Genomic DNA, 19,613 nt, shown 5'->3' on the forward strand with positions numbered 1-19,613 from the left:
CTAAATTAGGTCATTTCCTCTTACTGGAATAATATTTCCCAGCCTGTGAAACTGGAGGATTAGAATTTGTTGTTGAGTTTGTTCAGTTGTTCAGTCATATCTAAGTCTTTTGTGACCTCACAGACTTATAACATATGAAACAGTTCTATATTTAACTATCAAAGTAAATATCAAGGTCCTTCCAGGCTTATAATTGTATTATTTAATGTTTAACATATGGATAATCAGTAGTCTTTTCTAAACCTATCAATGACTGAAGCTAGAAATATGTGTTCTCACTTTTCATCATTATGCAAAGTATTCCAAACTTTGCTTTTCGAACACTTTTCTTCCCATAAGTGCATTTATAAGCAGGTTGACATTTCTCATTGTGTTCCTATTAGGATTCAATCATCAAGAGTATTAACCTTTAAAATTCTAAGGGAGCATTCATTTGCTGTACAGGTTTTCAGTATTGCTTAGCACACTGGTCCCAGGTTGCTTCATTTCTTTTTAAATCCCTTAGTAAGCAAAATAAACTTGACTTCAGGACTTGGGATTTTAATCCATAGAGACAAAACAAGATGAGCAAAAGGTTAGGTTTGTTGTTGCTGTCTGGCAAAAAGTGCAAAATTTCTGGGAGATGATGTATCTGGTAGATTGTTTTAGAATTCATGAATTTGAAACTCACTATGGCCTCACTATAGAAGATTTCTAATACATTTATAGATTCTTCAGAAAAATCTCCCTAGTTATAGAATTACTCCATCGCCACTGATATATTTTATAAAATGACCATTATGTATACACAATGAAAAGATTTAAAGCAATTGTAGAGAGGCAAACTTTGCCTTTTTTCTCAAAGTTTTGAATTATGATTATAATATTCCACTGAAATAGGTCTCTCCTCTATTAAGCAGGTAAATGGCAACTACCACATGTCCTTTCTAATGTAGAGAACAATAAAAATTCATAGGCTTTCAATTTTGTTACATAAACTCTATGTTTTTGTTGACTCTCAACTTTTTGATGATAGTGAAGCTAAGAAATGCTTGCAAGTTAGGGAAAAAGTTAATATATTACCCCATAATTTGTGAATGCCTGATTTTTCTTCCTATCAGTAAGTTACTTTATTTAAACCATAAAAAAGAAAATCAGTTTTTTTGTCACAACCTCCTACATCTTCCCTTCTTAATTTATTGATGATATTTTAGAAGGAGCAAAGAAGAATAATTCCAAGCATTTTCTTTAAAAAGTGGAATAATACCAGCCAGACAGTGGTGGGAGTGGAAAGAATTTTTACAACAGAAATGAAAGAATGTCTGAAAACAGGAAAATGAATGTCCTTGCAATGTTTTATTGATTATGTTAGGCTTTGAAGTAACACAAAAATAGAGCTGTATAGCCTCTGACAGAAGGGGAGATTTTCTGAAGGACAAAGCATAAAGCAAAGTGGAATCATTATCTCCATTTTCAAGTGGGAGTAATCGTTAGACAGGTCCCAGGATGAGACTTATAAATGCTAAGATTAGCTAAATCATCTGTCTGCTATAAGAAGCCTTTAATAGGATATCATATGTTTCATTAGAAAGTGTTATGACTGAAATTCACAGTTCTAGTCCCTACTGTGTATCAGTTCGATATATGACCTTGGAGAAGTCACTTTAGCACTTTGAAACAAATTCTCTCTCTCTCTCTCTCTCTTTCTCTCTTTAACAAGATTAAGAAAATGGGGGGAAATGATCTCTCTAGACTCTTTTATTTCTAACTTTTCATGGAAAAGTAGAATCTGGGTTTGTATTCTAGATCTATTATTTTATTATTTACTATTCTGATGTTGGGTCAGCCAAAACTTATTTATGTCTGATTTTCCTCATTTACAAATGTGATGAATCCTCCAAAATTTATTGCAGCTTTAAATCTGTATTCCTTTCCCCTTTATTACTAAAGATATAGTAATGAAAGTACTTACCACCAATGTTCTTGGTGCTGGAAAAAGGTTCAGCTTCAGATATTAATATCATTATTTTGGTACAGGTAATATTTTTAAAAAATTGTTTATTGATGACTTTATGTCTGCATGATAAAAACCATGAGGTCAATTCATCTGGAACCTCCAGCATATCCTATTTCCTACTTTGAGAATATAAGTATCTTGAGAGTAAGGAATGTCTTTTCTATTAATTTCTCTAATACTTAGAATTTAAGTATTTTGCTTTGCCAATAGTGACCACTTGAGAAATTTTATTTTTACTCATTCATTCATTTTAATGCTGATTCTTTTTTGCAGAGTATAAATATTACATGTTCATTTTTCCAAATTATATATTGTCTTTATGAATTAAAAAGTAAACCAAAAAGCATAATAAACAGAAAATTATATTTTGGGATTAATTATATTTAGTTCCAATTACTTTAAATCTTGGGTTTATAGGTATGAGGTTAAAATTAAAATGTAATTTAAATCTATTCCTTTTACCAGTGAAAAAGAATGAGTTAAATTAGCTCCTGCCACAGATATAGTTACCTATTAATGGGAAAGCTGATTCTTTGATAAAATAATTTCACTTATTCTTTATCTAAAATAGTGATAACTCTTGGAAACAACTGGACAACAGGACTAGGTGCTTCTTTCTAATATACTATTGTTATGGGCTTATTTGTTGTCACTAGAAAAAAAATAGATCTCATGCAGCTTTTTTTTTTTTACTGGGAACTGAGCCTACTTGAACATCTTGAGCCTCTTGCCTTGGTAATGATTTTTTGGAGGTAATAGGTTGAGGATTAAAGAAATTATGAGAGCAGATAGGTCAAAAATAAGGAGAAAATGTCTACGCATCCAGGGTAGTGTTTCTCTTGGTCTAATTATACCTAATATTTCATGCAAGTCACCATAACTGTCTGTAAAAATGATGCTGAATCTATCTGATACTTTACCAGTTATAATCAACTCTGTGGAAAGGGTTGTAAATTGTGCTTTAATCAGTGTGAAGGAGAGTGGATGAAGAACTTCTCTGATTCTTAGTTTTATATTGGGAACATAAAGACCCAAAAATATGTACAGGGAAAGGTTATAAGAAAATTTAACATGGCTTGATTTTTTTCCAATTTGTCAAACCCTCTCCTGGAATTCTTGATTCTTTTATCAAATACTGATTGACTTCTCCAAAACAGTGATAAAATAAGCCTTGGGATCCAACTCAGGAGAGAGGAATAACTGCTCAAGAAAATCTAACCTAGGAAGAACAGTGGCTGGTACTATAGATCAATAAGACAATTTCTTATTTGGGAACGGTCTGGCCAGAGTATGTATATATGGCTGAAGACTAAAAGTGCTTACTTTCATTTTGGAATTAAGCAAAATTTTAACAAATAAGATTTTCCAACACATCTTTGCAAATTTAAATAAGTAATCACAAAAAACATAGAAGTTAGAAGGAAATTCAATGATCATTCTAGCAAGAGGTACTCATTTGGTCTATGCTTCAGCACCTACAAATTATTCCCTTACTAAACAGAAATAATTGTTTTTAGCATTAGTTCTTAATTCTTATCTGTCTCTGTAAGAATGAAAAAAATACAGAAAAGCAAAAGAAAACTTATATGAACTGATGAAAAGTAAACAGAGTCAGGAGTACAATATATATGTTGACTGCATCTATATAAATGGAAATAGCAAAAAAGTGAAGCATTGTATATTTATAATGATCATTTTTTGACCCTGTAAAAGAAGGGGAAATATGCCTTTGATCCTTCTTTTTAGAGTTAGAGGCTTATGAATGCAGATTATTTCATATACTTTGGATACTTCTGTATTCTGTCAAAATTTAATTTCCTTTCTCATCTTACTCTTTTATTCTTGGCAGTGAGAGAAAGGGATATATTTAGAAATTTTAAAAAGAAAAGATATCAATAAATATGTAAAAAGTATTCTTCCTGTAACTTCTATCATTGATCCTAGTTGAGTGCTCTAAAATCACACAAACTTACTCTAACCTTCACTGGAGAAATATTAAAAGGATAAATATATGTGACCTAAAGGACCAGTTATTTACAAATGAGAATCAGATCTTCATGGGATTTGTAATAGAACTGATCATCTAGAACTATGTGGTTTCAGTGGTTTAATTTTCCAAGAAAGCAAGAATTATGAAAACTTAAGAGTTTAGTGAATTTGGATAATGCAATTATAAGTAAGTTAAAGTTTTCTAATTAGATTGTATAAAATACAACATACTTAGCTGAAAATGGATGAATGACAAAAATAATAGTTCACACCATCCAAAAATGGATGTAGATTCAATCAGATACCTTTTATGATTATGTTGAGGAGAAGAATTCTAAACAGAATGAAGGGTGGAAAATATGAATTACATTATTTCAAGGAAATAAAATTAAGAAGCTTTGTATGAATGGAATCAATGGAGGAAGGAAAAGAGAAAATGTCATCTGATAGAAAAATGCATTGAGTATTTCTGGTTCATATGCTGTCCAAAATATAAAGACTATAAATACAAATATAAGACCTTGTGCCATTTCCCAATCTTTTTCTGGTCAAAGCATATGAAAATAGATTTCTCAAAAGCGGCATTGCAAGATATTAAAAACTACAAGAAAAATTGCTCCAGTTCACAAATAAAGGAAATGCAAATGAAAGCAACTTAGAGATTTTACCTCACTCCCAGCTTGTCATCCAAAAATAAAACAAAACAAAACAAAACAAAAAAAAAAGGAAATAGTCAATGTTGAAAGAAGTTGAGTCCCCAAGGAGCAGAAACTATATAAAGAATTATAAAGTGATAAAACCATTTAAGTCATCAGTAGTATTGGGCACTATGCTAAACATTAAAGACACAAAAATAGGAAAAAGAGGAAAAGGACAGTCTATTACTTAAGGAGTTAACGGACCAGAGAGAGATAACATACAAACATTTACATATAAATGGGGTATATACATGGAAAATTAGAGATAATCTCATATAGGGAAGACATTAAGATTTAGGGAAACTAGGAAAGACCACTTGGAGGAGGCTGCTTGACTTTACCTGAGAATGGAAGAAATCTAGAGAAACTAAGAGGGAGAAAGAGTTCCAGGCACTTGTAATAACTTTTAAAAATGTTCTGATTTGAGAGATGGAATGTCATATAAAAAGAACAATAAGATCAGTGTCATTGGATCACAAATTATGTGGAAGGAGAATTATAGTGTATAAGAAGATTAGAAAGTACAAGGGGTACAAGTTGGAAAAGGAGGAGAGCAGATTATTAGTAATATCAATCAGAGACACTTGGAAAGAAAAATACATGATTTTATACTTGATCCTGGAGGTGAAAACAAACTACTAAAGATTATTGTCTAAATCAGAGCTTCATTTTAAGAATATTAATGTAATGGCTGAGGGGAAGAAAATTGTCTCTTTAAGATCAAAGAGTAATCTGGCTTGAGGTTCAATCATGAGATGATGAAACTCTGTATCAGGACGGTGTTAGTGTCAAAAGACAAAAAGGAATACATGTAAAAGATTAGTAATGAAGAGTTAGTGAGTAATTCACCATTACATTCACATTTTGAGACTGAGAAGTTAATATATAAATTAATAAGGAAGTTAGAAAGAGGAGAAAGTTTTACAGAAATGATATCGAGTTCAGTTTTTAACATGATGAATTTAAGATATTTATAAAATGTCTATCTTGGAATTATGTTAAGAAAGTGAATGAAATAAACATAAACTCTAAACCAAAGATCCACGATTTTGTAGCTAGTGTCAGGGTTGGTACTTGAATATGTGACAATGTGATAGTGTAAAACCAGGCCTTCATTCTGAGAAGCCCAGTTAACTGCTCTAAGAATTATACTTTAATAAATAAGCTACTTCAAGTCTTATTGGAAATAGGATATAGTATTTCACCTATATTATTGATTAACTTATTTATCAAAAATAAACCAACTTAATGTCACAAAAGAGAAACTTTAATTTTTAAAAAAGGCACTGATGTGATAACATTACTTACCTTACCTTGATTGATTAGTAAAAAAGAAATACCAGTGTAAACATAGTCATTCATGGAATGTGGGATGAGTGTTCCTTTAAGTCCAGGTATTCTAGGCTCATATTTTATATATACCTTTGGACATGAGTATATCATGTAGGTATTACTGGATATTCCCCTACAATACCACTTTGGTAAAGGCTGACCTTATGAAGAACAAAATGCTTTGGCTACTTAAATATTGTTTTAGATACTTATACTAGGGCATCTAAGTCATGCTTTCTTTCTCCAAAAGAGCTACCTCATTGCTTATCATTTTAGAAGTGCATTTTTATTCATCATTCATTTTTATGACGTCTTAGTCTTTATGAGTCACCTCTAAATATGTAAGAAACTTGTGAGAAGTCACATTTTCAAATATTATGAAATATTGCTTTAGGAGGGGATAAAAAATTTTTATCCTATGTATGTGTTTGTGTTCATTTCTGCATATATATATGTATATATTTATATTTTATATAAAGCATTCAATAATTGGGAAAATTCATCTAAAGTCAGAAGGGTAAAGTCTTGACTTGTATATTAGCTCCCTCTGCCACCTGGGAAAAAAAGAAACTTCCCTTCTATGACCCTCTATTTCTTTCTACAATGGTAATAAGACTAAGGATGGATATAACTAATAAAGATAAAAGGATCCTGAAGATATACTCCATTTACAACTTTGTCTTAGGTCTGATTTTGCTGAAATATTTAGAAGGAAATAATCATATAAATCATTGAATGACCTGGTTTTAAATTGCTATAATTTTGAAACTTCATATACAGAGTTGCTGTATGATAAGTGATACCTAACCTACTAATGAGGAATTAGCCATTTTCATTTTAAAACAAAGTTCAGAAAATGATTCTCTTCCTCCATTTAAATTTCTTGAGACCCATTTCTGCCATGATATAGCAACTTTGGAAGGCTTATGATATTGTAGTGTTCTACTGGGATTTATTAGATCATTGTCTTTGTTTATTTCCCTCAGTAATTTTCACATTCTAAGTTTACAAAAGCTTCAAGGAGTAAATCACCTTGACGACAAAAATGCATTTTGAGCTGTAAATTATTATGTTGTAAATTTCCTTATTGGAAAACACACTTTTGCTATGAATTCTCACACAACAAATCTTTATGGTCTCATTTGGCTTCCCACTTATAACCTGAACTCTAAATAATTTATCCACTCATTACTAATACATTTTGATACAATACAAGAATGTTTACATTTTACGTCTTCTAAAATGCTTTCTCCTTTAATTGTATCCAGTATGTGCTCAAACATTTCATTTTCCTGATTTACAATTTGTCATAATCCAATATGGGTTCACAGAAAAATGCAATAACTGATGAAGGACGTATGAATAGATTAATGGAAATATGTTTGTCCTGTTTATTTCTCTTTACATGCCTATTTTAAAAAATGTGTAATTTGACCTTGTATTATGTTTATCAACAAAAAATGATTAGTGATGTGGAATTATGAAATTAAATTTATGTTTCTTATGATAGAATGAATTTATGGAAAAATAATTTTTAAGCATCAGAATTCAAGTCTGTTACCAGAGGTGTCTGGAGAATTGGGTCATAGGTGAAACCCAGGTTATTATGAAGCATTACTCATGAACAAGAAGGATACTTATTTCAAGGGGGCTTGTTAAATGGAACAAGAGGATAATTGCAAGATATTAGAAAGAGTATGTCTATATGTTTCCATAAATATGTGAATCAAGCTTCATATCTGGCACACACATGATCCTTGGCAAATCTTGTAACATCTTATTCATTAATGCTGATTCTTGAGACTAAGTCATATAGAAGTTATAGAGAATAAGTCATATATATTTATATACATATACATATCTATATGTTATAGAGAACACTACACTGGAAGAAAGAATCATTCATCAAGAGCTCCCTATCCTGATTAAATAATAGATCTATTTTTAAAATTAACAAATAATTTATATGCAAAAATCCATATCATTATAACACATGCATACATATAATCTGTGCATATGTAGTCACATAAATACACATATATCTATATTTATTGTTTTGTCCAGATCTGCGATTAAAGACATTTAGGATACTCCTAGTAAAGAAAATCTTTCCAAAATTGGACACATAATTATTTCACAACTTAGACAGTGGGAAAAGTAAAGTTTCTTGTTCAGAATTATATAGCCATTGCATATCAAAGAGACAATTTAAAACTAGGTCTTTCTAATTCAGAATTCAAACTATTGCCCACAAAACTATAATGTTTCTTGATTATATGTATGTAACATATATGAATATAATATTAAAATGCTTCTGTTATCTTGTATTTATATTCCTTTCAACATTGCATATCATATCCTATATCTATCTATTAATTGTGTTCTACCCTTGTCCAGGTTCTATAGTAAATTTGCAAGTTATAGTTGTATCATGACTTTTCTCATGTATTCCTAATATCACTAGGCAGTAATATATCATGCAGGTTTTCCATCTGGTTTTTGGTCTTAGCATGTGACTATTCCATCTTTTTTTAGACATACATTTCTTTGATGGGTTCCTACACTGTTCTATCTGAATTATTTTATATTGTTCAATCATATAGTCATGTATAACTCTAAGGTCATGTTTCAAGATATATCCATTATATCCCTTTTTCCTTTTCCCTTCAATATTTCTCAACATCAGGCTCTTTTCCATTAAGTTCTGCCTTCTTCTTATATAGCCAAAGAATTTATATTTCAGCTTTAGTATTTAAGATTCCAGTGCATAGCCTGAATATCTTTAATTAATGACTGATTTGATCTTGTTGTCCAAGGGACTCTCAGATGTCTCCAGCACCACAATTTGAAACAGTTGATTCTCTGGCACTGAATTTTCTCTCTCTCTCCTCTCTCTCTCTCTCTCTCTCTCTCTCTCTCTATATATATATATATACTGGAAAAAAACATATCTTTGATCTATGGGCCTTTGTTGGCAAGGGAATGTCTCTACTCTTTAGTACAATGATCATGTTTGCCATAGCTTTCCTTCCAACAAGCAAATGGTTTAAATTTTATAGCTGTGGTCACTATCTGCAGTGATCTTTGAACCCAAGAATATAAAACCTGACACAGCTTACATTTCTTTTCTATTTATTTGCCAGGAAGTGTTAGGAGTGCCAAGATCTTAGTTTTCCATGTTAAATTTCAAGCTAGCTTTTATAAACTTCTCTTTGAGCTTCATCAAGAACCTTCTTGATTTTTCTTCATTTTCCGCCATCAGAGTGATATTATCTGCATATCTGAGATAGTTAATTTTGCTCCCAACAACTTTAATTCCATCTTTTGATTTATCCTTCATGCCATTTCACACAATGTATTCTTCATATGTTAAATAAATAAAACAACAATATCTAGTCGTCACACTCCTTTTCTAATCTTAAATCTATCAATCTATGGTTTTTGTTAATTTGATTATTAATATTGCCAATTATACTAATAGTTTTCCTAATATTGTGATAATAATATTATATAATGTAATATTGTAATAATGTAATTATTATTTACATAGATGCAGAAAAAGCATTTGATAAAATGCAACATCCATTCCTATTAAAAACACTTGAGAGAATAGGAATAGATGGACTTTCCCTTAAAATAATCAGTAGCATCTATTTAAAACCATCAATAACATCATATGTAATGGGCACAAACTGCAACCATTCCCAAAAGATCAGGAGTGAAACAAGGTTGCCCACTATCACCATTACTATTCAATATTGTATTAGAAATCCTAGCTTTGGCAATAAGAGTTGAGAAAGAGATTAAAGGAATTACAGTAGGCAATGAGAAAACCAAATTATCACTCTTTGCTGATGATATGATAGTATACTTAGAGAACTCCAGAGATTCTACTAAAAAGTTATTAGAAATAGTCCACACCTTTAAGTTGCAGGATACAAACTAAACCCACATAAGTCATCAGCATTCTTATATATCACTAACAAAATCCAAAAGTTAGAGTTATAAAAAGAAATTCCATTTAAAGTAACTACTGATAGTATAAAATATTTAGGAATCTATCTGCCAAGGGAAAATCAGAAACTATATAAGCAAAACTAGAGAGCACTTTACCCACAAATTAAGTCTGATCTAACCAACTGGAAAAATATTAAATGCTCTTGGATAGAGTGAGTAAATATAATAAAGATGACAATACCACCTAAATGAATCTATTTATTTTGCTCTATACCAATCAGACTCCCCCAAAACTATTTTAATGACGTAGAAAAAATAACAGCAAAGTTCATATGGAAAAACAAAAGGTCAAGAATTTCAAGGGAACTAGTGGAAAAAAAATCAAATGAAGGTGGCCTAGCTGTTTCAGATCTAAAATTATATTATAAAGCAGTGGTTACCAAAACCATTTGGTATTGGCTAAGAAATAGACTAGTTGATCAGTGGAATAGGTTAGAATCAAAGGACAAAACAGCCGATAACTTTAATAATCTAGTGTTTGACAAACCCAAAGACCCCAGTTTTTTGGGATAAGAATTCACTATTTGACAAAAATTGCTGGGAAAGTTGGAAATTAGTATGGCAGGAACTAGGCATTGATCCACACTTAACACTGTAAACGAAGATAAAATCAAAATGGGTTCCTGACCTAGGCATAAAGAATGAGATTACAAATAAATTGGAAGAGCATAGGATAGTTTACCTCTCAGACCTGTGGAAGAGGAAGGAATTTATGACCAAAGAAGAACTAGAAATCATTATTGATCACAAAATATTAAAATTTGATTATATGAAATTAAACAGTTTTTGTACAAACAAAACTAATGAAGACAAGATTAGAAGGGAAACAATAAACTGGGAAAACATTTTTACAGCAAAGATTCTGATAAAGGCCTCATTTCCAAAATATACAGAGAATTGAATCTAATTTATAAGAAATCAAGCCATTCTCCAATTGATAAATGGTCAAAGGATATGAACAGACAATTCTCAGACAAAGAAATTGAAACTATTTCTAGCCATATGAAAATAGGCTCCAAGTCATTATTAATCAGAGAAATGCAAATTAAGACAACTCTGAGATACCACTACACACCTGTCAGATTGGCTAGAATGACAGGGAAAGATAATGAGGAATGTTGAAGGAGATGTGCGAAAACAGGGACACTAATACATTATTGGTGGAATTGTGAATACATCCAGCTATTCTGGAGAGCAATTTGGATCTATGCTCAAAAAGTTATCAAACAATGTATACCTTTTGATCCAGCAGTATTACTACTGGGGTTATATACCAAAGAAATTTTAAAGAAGAGTATAAGAGACTTTTATGTGCAAGAATGTTTGTGGCAGCCCTCTTTGTAGTGGGCAGAAACTGGAAACTGAGTGGATGCCCATCAATTGGAGAATGGCTGAACAAATTGTGGTATGTGAGTATTGTGGGATATTATTCTGAAAGAAATGACCAGCTTGATGATTTCAGAAAGGCTTGGAGAGACTTATATGAACTGATGCTGAGTTAAATGAACAGGACCAGGAGATCATTATAGACTTCAACAACAATACTATATGATGATCAATTCTGATGGACGTGGCCATCTCCAGCAATGAGATGAACCAAATCAGTTCCAATTGAGCAGTAATGAACTGAACTTACTAAACCCAGCAAAAGAACTCTAGGAGATGATTATGAACCACTACATAGAATTCCCAATCCCTCTATTTTTGTCTGCCTGCATTTTTGATTTCCTTTACAGGCTAACAGTACACTATTTCAAAGTCCAGTTCTTTTTGTACAACAAAATAACTGTTTGGACATGTATACTTATATTGTATTTAATTTATACTTTAACATATTTAACATGTATTGGTCATCCTGCCATCTGGGGAGAGGATGGGGGGAAGGAGGGGAAAAATTGGAACAAAAGGTTTGGCAATTGTCAATGCTGTAAAATTACCCATGCATATAACTTGTAAATAAAAAGCTATAATTAAAAAAAAAAAGAATGTTATTTTGGTCATACTTTATTCAATTTAAATCTGAAGTTTATCATAATATGTGTATGAGTTGAGCTCATAAAAGTTTTTATCCGGTTTTGTTTCAACTAATTATATAGAACTTTTTCCACTGTTGGCTAGAAAGCCTATCATGAAACTGATTGTTATATCAACTATCTGGTGATGTTCATGTATAGACTCACCTTTTGGGTTTGTTATCTTAAAAAACTATTAGTCTCTGCCTTGCTTAATTTTCTACTCCTAGACCAAACTTGCCTCTTATTCCAATAATCTTCTAATTTCTGCTTTTGCATTCCAATTCCTTTTAATGATTATGACATTTTTTTGGGGATGTTATTTTTTAGGTGTTGTAGGTCTTCACAGAACTGTTCAACTTTGGCTTCTTAGACCAACAGTGTTTTGAGCATAGGCTTATATCCCTGTAATATTGAGTGATCTGCCCTGGATTAGAACAGATATCATTAATTTACTTTTGAGATTTTCCCCCCAATATTACTTTTATCATTCTTTTACTAACTCTATTTGCTCCATACCCATAATGCACTTCTCTGCCCTTTGAATGATCTTTTTCTTTAACATTTTATACGTTATAGTTTATGAAACTAATACTCTATGTTTCATAGACTAATGAGTCTCATGACTTATAGCCATTTAACATAGCCAGGTGAAAATTAATGTTAAAATGGGAAGATTTTTTCATTCATTTAAGGAACTTTGTAATTTTTCAAAGGCAATCTATTCTGATTTCTCATTCCTATTAAATCAAGTTCAGTTCATAGTTAAACTGTAGTGTTTCTCCAGAATTACATACACACTTACACACACACACACACACACACACACACACACCACACAAATTCCTCAGGGTATGTGTTTAACTGCTTGTCCCAGTTGAATCAATAAATAAATAAACAATTTCTTTGGTTTGGTTAGGCTAAATATTTAGGAGTTAATCATATTAAGGAGCTTTTGAATGTCCTGAGATTTAATATTACTGCAATGGCATCCTTAAATAGGACCATATGAAGGACCTCAAATCTATAAAGAATCATTCTTCTACATGGATTCTTTTTTGACATCTTCCATAACATCAATATACATCTATGATATGTGTTTTCCTATTTTATACCTCTTTCAATATTAATAAAAATGACATCATACAAAGTTGTTTCTCTTATTTTTCAAGTAATATTTCAGCACACACACACACACACATACACACACACACACACACACACACACACACAAACTTTGGGAGATAGAGTCCTTGCAACAGTATTTTGGCCTATTGATTCAGAGTGGTAAATCTCATATTATCTTTATCTTTCTATCAACTGTATGATTGTAAAAACATCTTTCCTTATATAACATAATTTGCAAAAAAAGCATGCCCATTCCCTTCCAGTATTCTGATCAATGATATCTTTACTACACACATGGATTGTGCTCACTTAGCATGGTACTTGGCATATAGTAGATGCCTAATATTATTTATTGGATAATTAACCAATTCACTAAATAAAAGATAGATAACTTGGTTAATAAATTGCTAGTTTATTGATGTTTTCTCAGTTGTGTTTTTGCTGAAAAGATGTTGCTGATGCTAAAAAAGATTTATATAGTAATTTACATTTTACAAAATAATTTACAAATATAATCTCACTTTGTCCTCATAATAATCTTGGGAGATAGGTGTTTTTATTATCCACATTTTATTTAAATAAGTTGAAGAAACTGAGGCAGAAGATTTTAAGTAACTTGATCCTGGTCAACATTTTTTTTCATTTCTTGGGTATTTTTCTCTACTTTAATTTTTTCCAAACAGACTCTTAGCCAAATCAATCAAATAATCTAGGTATTATTTTATGAATAAAATAGTATTATTGCTCTGACAAAAACAAAAACTCAAGAACTGTAACACAAATAAAGACAAAAATGGGAATAAAGAAGGATTAATAAGTATAGTTGATCTGATGTTAAAATCTAAAGAGATAAAGTATTCATTGATACTGGTACCAATTAACTAATAAAAAAGTTAATGAAAAAGAATAAGTATTAAAAATCCAGTTTATTCATCTTTATCTAAATATTCAAATTTATTTCTTATTTCATTACTATAAGATTTCCTCTAAGGATGCTGATCAAATCTTATCTTTGATTGCCCATCTGATGGGTCACTTATCCTCCCTTTCCCCTTAAAGTCTTCCATTGCTAGTAGCATTTAACAGTTTTTTCAGACTTCCTTGATTTCCTTTCACAATAAAAAGATGTCAATGAAGTAACTAATCTGGCAATAATTTTTCCTTCTAGATTCTTGCCATATGACCAGGCTACCTTGTCATTTGAATTTATATTTCTTTGATAACATCCTTTATTTCTGTTATTTATAATTTCTTATTTGTTGTGTTTTTCCACTTATTTATGCACTCTTTGCCTTCCAGAGTGATACTTACTGTTACATCTTTAGTTCCATAATTCACAATAATCTAATAATACTATTACAATATGGGTTTTGAAAAAAAATAGAGCAGAGGAGAGGATTTGGGGAAGATGAAGAAGTACATCAGAAAATTCCAAGCTCTACAGATTTTCTGCACAAACAAAGGCTAGGGGGAGAACTGAAGGAAGTTTTGAAAACAGGAATCATCAATCCCCCCCTAAGATTAGAGTTGATTAAACTGGCAAAATCTTATTTTTAAAAAATGAGCAGGCTAAGGAGAAAGTATCCAACCACACAATGCTACTATAGGAATAGAAAAGACTGGGGTTCAAAAATCCTTTTTTACCCCCAAAGAGTAACCTTAAAGTGATTACCTACCTAAAAAGAGTTTGTAGAAGAACCCAAAAAAACTTTAAAAATCAAATGAGAAAAACTGAGGAAAGACTTAAAAAAAAATCCAAGGAAAACAAGGAAAATCGAGCAGAGGGGAAGCCAATGGAGTTATAATAGACTAAGAAGTAATTAATGAAAAAAATATAAGAGCATGTGAGCCATCTCATAAGCAAAGCAATATATCTGAAGAACAGATCTTACAAGTACTTACAATACTTAAAAATACTTAAACTCCAGTACTTAAGTAAAATAAGAATAAAGTAATAAAAACTACCTGAATAAAAAATCTTGATAAATAATGAAAGAAATAATTAAAGAAAATTGTTCTAACATGTTAGAACAAGATGGAAAAGTAGAAATAGAAAAAAAAAATTGCTCATTACCATGCAAAAGAGATTTTAGGATGAAAACTCTCATCATAGCCAAATTCTGAAACCCCAAATTCCTCAGCTATCTTGTCCACCATAGTGACAAAGCTTAATACTTGAATCAATATAACTGTGAAGAAATCAGGAAGACATGTCTTCCTCTTCTACTAAGCTCCTTCTAGTTCAAGAAGATTCTGAAGAGTATAGGATTAAGGTTTTTAACATTTGACTTTTGAATCAGATAAGATTCTTTTATCAATGTTATGGCCCTCAAGTGGTCACATTAAATAGAAGGGAATGTCATTCTGTTCACCATGTAGAGACTATGTTTTCCTGTTCAAACTATTTTCTTCCTGTGGGAAAGCTTGTAGTAGGAAACTGTATAATGCTTGGAGATGAAAATGAGATATGCTTCTGGATCTTAGTAGTAGGGCAGGTGACTGGAGAAATAATATGTAATTTTAATGGAACTAGATGTCAGTGATCCTGAAATAGTGTTTTTGTTGACTTTATTTCCTGTAGATTTCCTGCTAGTTGCCCAAACAATAAAAGAAACTGGTTCTAATTTTCCTTTTCTTTGTTCCTTGGCTATTGGTGACAAGATTCATTTTTTTTAAAAAAGAGATTCTTTTTCTCTTTCCATAAGGGACCAACTTTTAGGTTTTACTTGCACCCTCACTTGTACATACTATAAAATGAATCAGATGAATTCAAGTTCCTCAAGTATCACCCTTTATTCTTTTTTCTAAGTCAAAGATGTGGCTCCATTCTACTTGTGTTCTTCCTTCTTTATGTTTGGTATCAAAATCTTTTGAGGTTTGTGGACAGGTAGGCATATTCCACTGAATCATAGAAAGATATATTAACCTTTATATTAACCATTTATGTATTTTGTGTATCAACAACTATTGCTAAGAATATTTTCTTTTCATTATCTAGAAATCATTTAAAAACTGAGATATTTGTGAATGTTTTACATACATACATACATATATATATTCTGATAATCCATGTAAAATGCTCTCTAAAATTAAAAAAAAATTATTTATTGGTGTTCAGTTTAGCAGGAATAATAAAGTCATGACTTAAAATTCCCATGAATTATGGCTTCCTGATTAGATATGAGGATGCAATGATCTGATCACCTGGTGGATGAAATGTGCTCTATATTAGCATGAATGACAATAGAGGTAAGGCATTCAAAACAATAAATATAGACAAAACTTTCTAGAATTTTATCAATGAATGGCAGGAGAAAAAGACAGGGCAACCTGAAAGGATGCTGAAGTTAAAAAAGAGATCTTTCTTCATTTGTTTGTTTTTACTACTGCTGCTGTTGGGGAATACCTAATCATTGTTGGAGGAAAATAGAGCTCAGTTGTGATCCAATCCTAATAATAATGATAATATTATAGAATGGCAGTGACTCAATAGGGTTTTTTTCTTTGTTTATTGGAGGAGACTACTAGATTTTTAGAATGAAAGAACAAAATTTAAAATCTATACTGATACAGTGAACAAAAAAGAATAAAAGTTGACAAAACATGGAAATTATAAACACTATAGTGTACTAAACCATCAGAAAATAAAATGAATTAGGATTTTTGATACCAAAAATAATATTTTAAAATCATATTCCTTAATTTTTTATAATTTCAATGTAAACATGTTTTTAGCAGAAAAATTCCACTTATTCTCTAATACAGGGGGTGCTCATTTGTGGAGCTTGTTAATCTTAGTATGCTTTTTTCCCCCTAAGATGATTCTAACATTTCTAAATAATCTTTGAAACATAATTAGGAGTATCATCAGATAATATGAGAATAACTGGTCTTTTAAAAATTCCTGTTACAGAAGTTGTAAGAAAGAGAGAGAGAACCTGGAGGAAGTGGAGGGATAAGTTCTTGATGTGGATTAACCTCCATGAACTGCTATAAACTACAAGCATCTCTAATTGTTCAGTAGTGCAGTTTCCCTTATTTTATGGCTATTATTCTACTTCCTTTATCTTGATTCTCCAAGTACATTGTTCCTTAGACCCATACTCTTCTTTTTCCTAGTAATATCATCTCTCTTGAACCAATGCTTATTTTCTGTCAGATCCTATTCACCCTTTTGGATGCATATTTCATTATTTATAAACTTTCTTTGATCTTGTACCCCACATATACACACTTTCCCTTCTAATGTTAACAGAATACTGATATTACTCTGGAGACTATAAGCCTAGTAGCATTCTTAAGTACTGACTATTTAGTTGTAATTTCCCTATAATACAGGGCCACAAGGGAAAGTAGCATATTAATTGCTCACATGTCATTTGTCTCTAACATAATATCAAACACTTTACCTTTCCTTTGAGGTTTTATATTCTGCTCTGTCCCATTTCTGTGGTGATCATGATCAGCAGAGATCTGAGATGGGAGGTACTACCACATCAGTACTTCACTCCTGCTGACAGACTTATTTACAATATTTTAATGTCAAAATAATGCTGCTCTCCTTCCTACCCAAGGAAAGACAGATTTAAATAATTATCTAGTAGAACATGAGTTGTTTTCACATTTATATTTGTTATACACACATAATATTATATACAAATCTGCTTGTCCTATTTCTCTTACATTACATAAATGAAAAGTTTTCATGGATAACATTTTCTACTTCCTTTGCACTGTCCAACCAGTATATCCTAGAGCATGATTGCGGCTATTTCAAAAAGATGGTAAACAATTTTAATATACAAAGTGAATCAGCTATAAATATATTTCATAATTTAAACTATTCCTGAGGTAGGATTAACTACATTAAATAATTTGATATTTCATATTTATGTTTAAATCTCAGTATTTTCTAATGATATATATTCTCCTCATATCTACTACTGAAACAGCTATGAACCTTGTCATGAGTCAACACTACCAGAATTAAGCTTGAGATTTGTTAAATTGTTTGGGAATACAAAAAGACTTACTGGGTTTAAATTTATGAGCAGACCTCTGTGCATAATACTTATCTAAGAAATATTTATTGTCTAAATGAATGGAGATTGTGTGGTACAGTAAAACAGAGCTATTGACTTAAAACAGAGAGACCTGGTTTAGGTCCCTAGTTCTCCTATTTAGTAACTATTAGCATTGGTTTAACTGGGCCTCATGTTCTTAGGTTGTAATGGTATCTAATAATGTCTGTATCATTTAATGTTTGGACTTGTTCTTGGGAAACAAATGTAGATATCATTTCTGTTTAGAAACAAGATGAAATAGATGGCCACTCACTAGTGGCAGCAGTTCTGCTTACCTATAAATATTTTTACATACCATCTGCTGCTTTAATGCTGATCCAGGAAACACATCTGTTTCACTATAACTACTGGCCATGGTGCTTACATCAGTAATGCTAGGAGACATTATGTTGAATCAGCTTGGTGTATTTAGAATTAGTTGAATGAAGTAGCCAAAAAAACATTGAAATTAATGGTTTGATGTCAACCTGGAGAGTGATCTTCTTGGAATGGGAGGAGATATGATTATGTCATTATCTCCCTATTCAACACCTTTTTATCAGTTGGATTATTGGCTTATCATATTTAATACAAAGGTAGGGATGATAGATAATACATTGAATTATAAAATTAAAACCTTCAAAAATTTAACAAGAAATATTAATCCCATTATTAAGATTAAATTTAATAAGGATAAATGAAAAATCCCATAGTAAGCTTAAAATAGTCAGCCACATAGGTATAGAATGGGAGAAGACATGCTTTGATAATAGAGTGTATTAGGGAGATCTGAAGATTTTCATGATATCAACATGAGTGAGAAAAAAAAGTATTCACATGGACACATACATTCAAACACACAAAAGTAATGTGGTTTTTTTTAAAGCTGTTTTCACAGAAGTATATAGCTGAGACTGAAGGAGGTCACTGTGAATCAATATACTGCATAAGCAGACTACATCTAAATTATGACATTCATTTCTGAACAAAAGACTTATAAAACACAATATGGCTAAAGAACATCAAGAAATGAAGTCTGTGTTGATAACTGTGCCAGACATATTGCTGTTTCCTCAAAGATCATGGGATATTTGCTGAGGAGAAGAGGATACTTGCTGAATTCAAAAAAGCAGAAAGATTTTCATGTAGATGAAGAAGTAGATGTGTTTTCTTTTCTCCAAAGTATAGAACAAAATTGATGTATGAAAGTTAACAGACTTCAATATAAAAATTAATTTAGATATTAAAAATATTCAAAAGGCAGACAAGAACATGGAGTCAATCTAGCTGAGTAAAGGATGAGTAAATGAACTCACCTGAGTTCTCCCAATTTTTTGTAAAAATTTTAAAATAATACCTCAAAATGAATTCTGGAGGG

This window comes from Sarcophilus harrisii, chromosome 1 (genome assembly GCF_902635505.1).
Source record: "Sarcophilus harrisii chromosome 1, mSarHar1.11, whole genome shotgun sequence".
NCBI classification, from domain to species: Eukaryota; Metazoa; Chordata; class Mammalia; order Dasyuromorphia; family Dasyuridae; genus Sarcophilus; species Sarcophilus harrisii.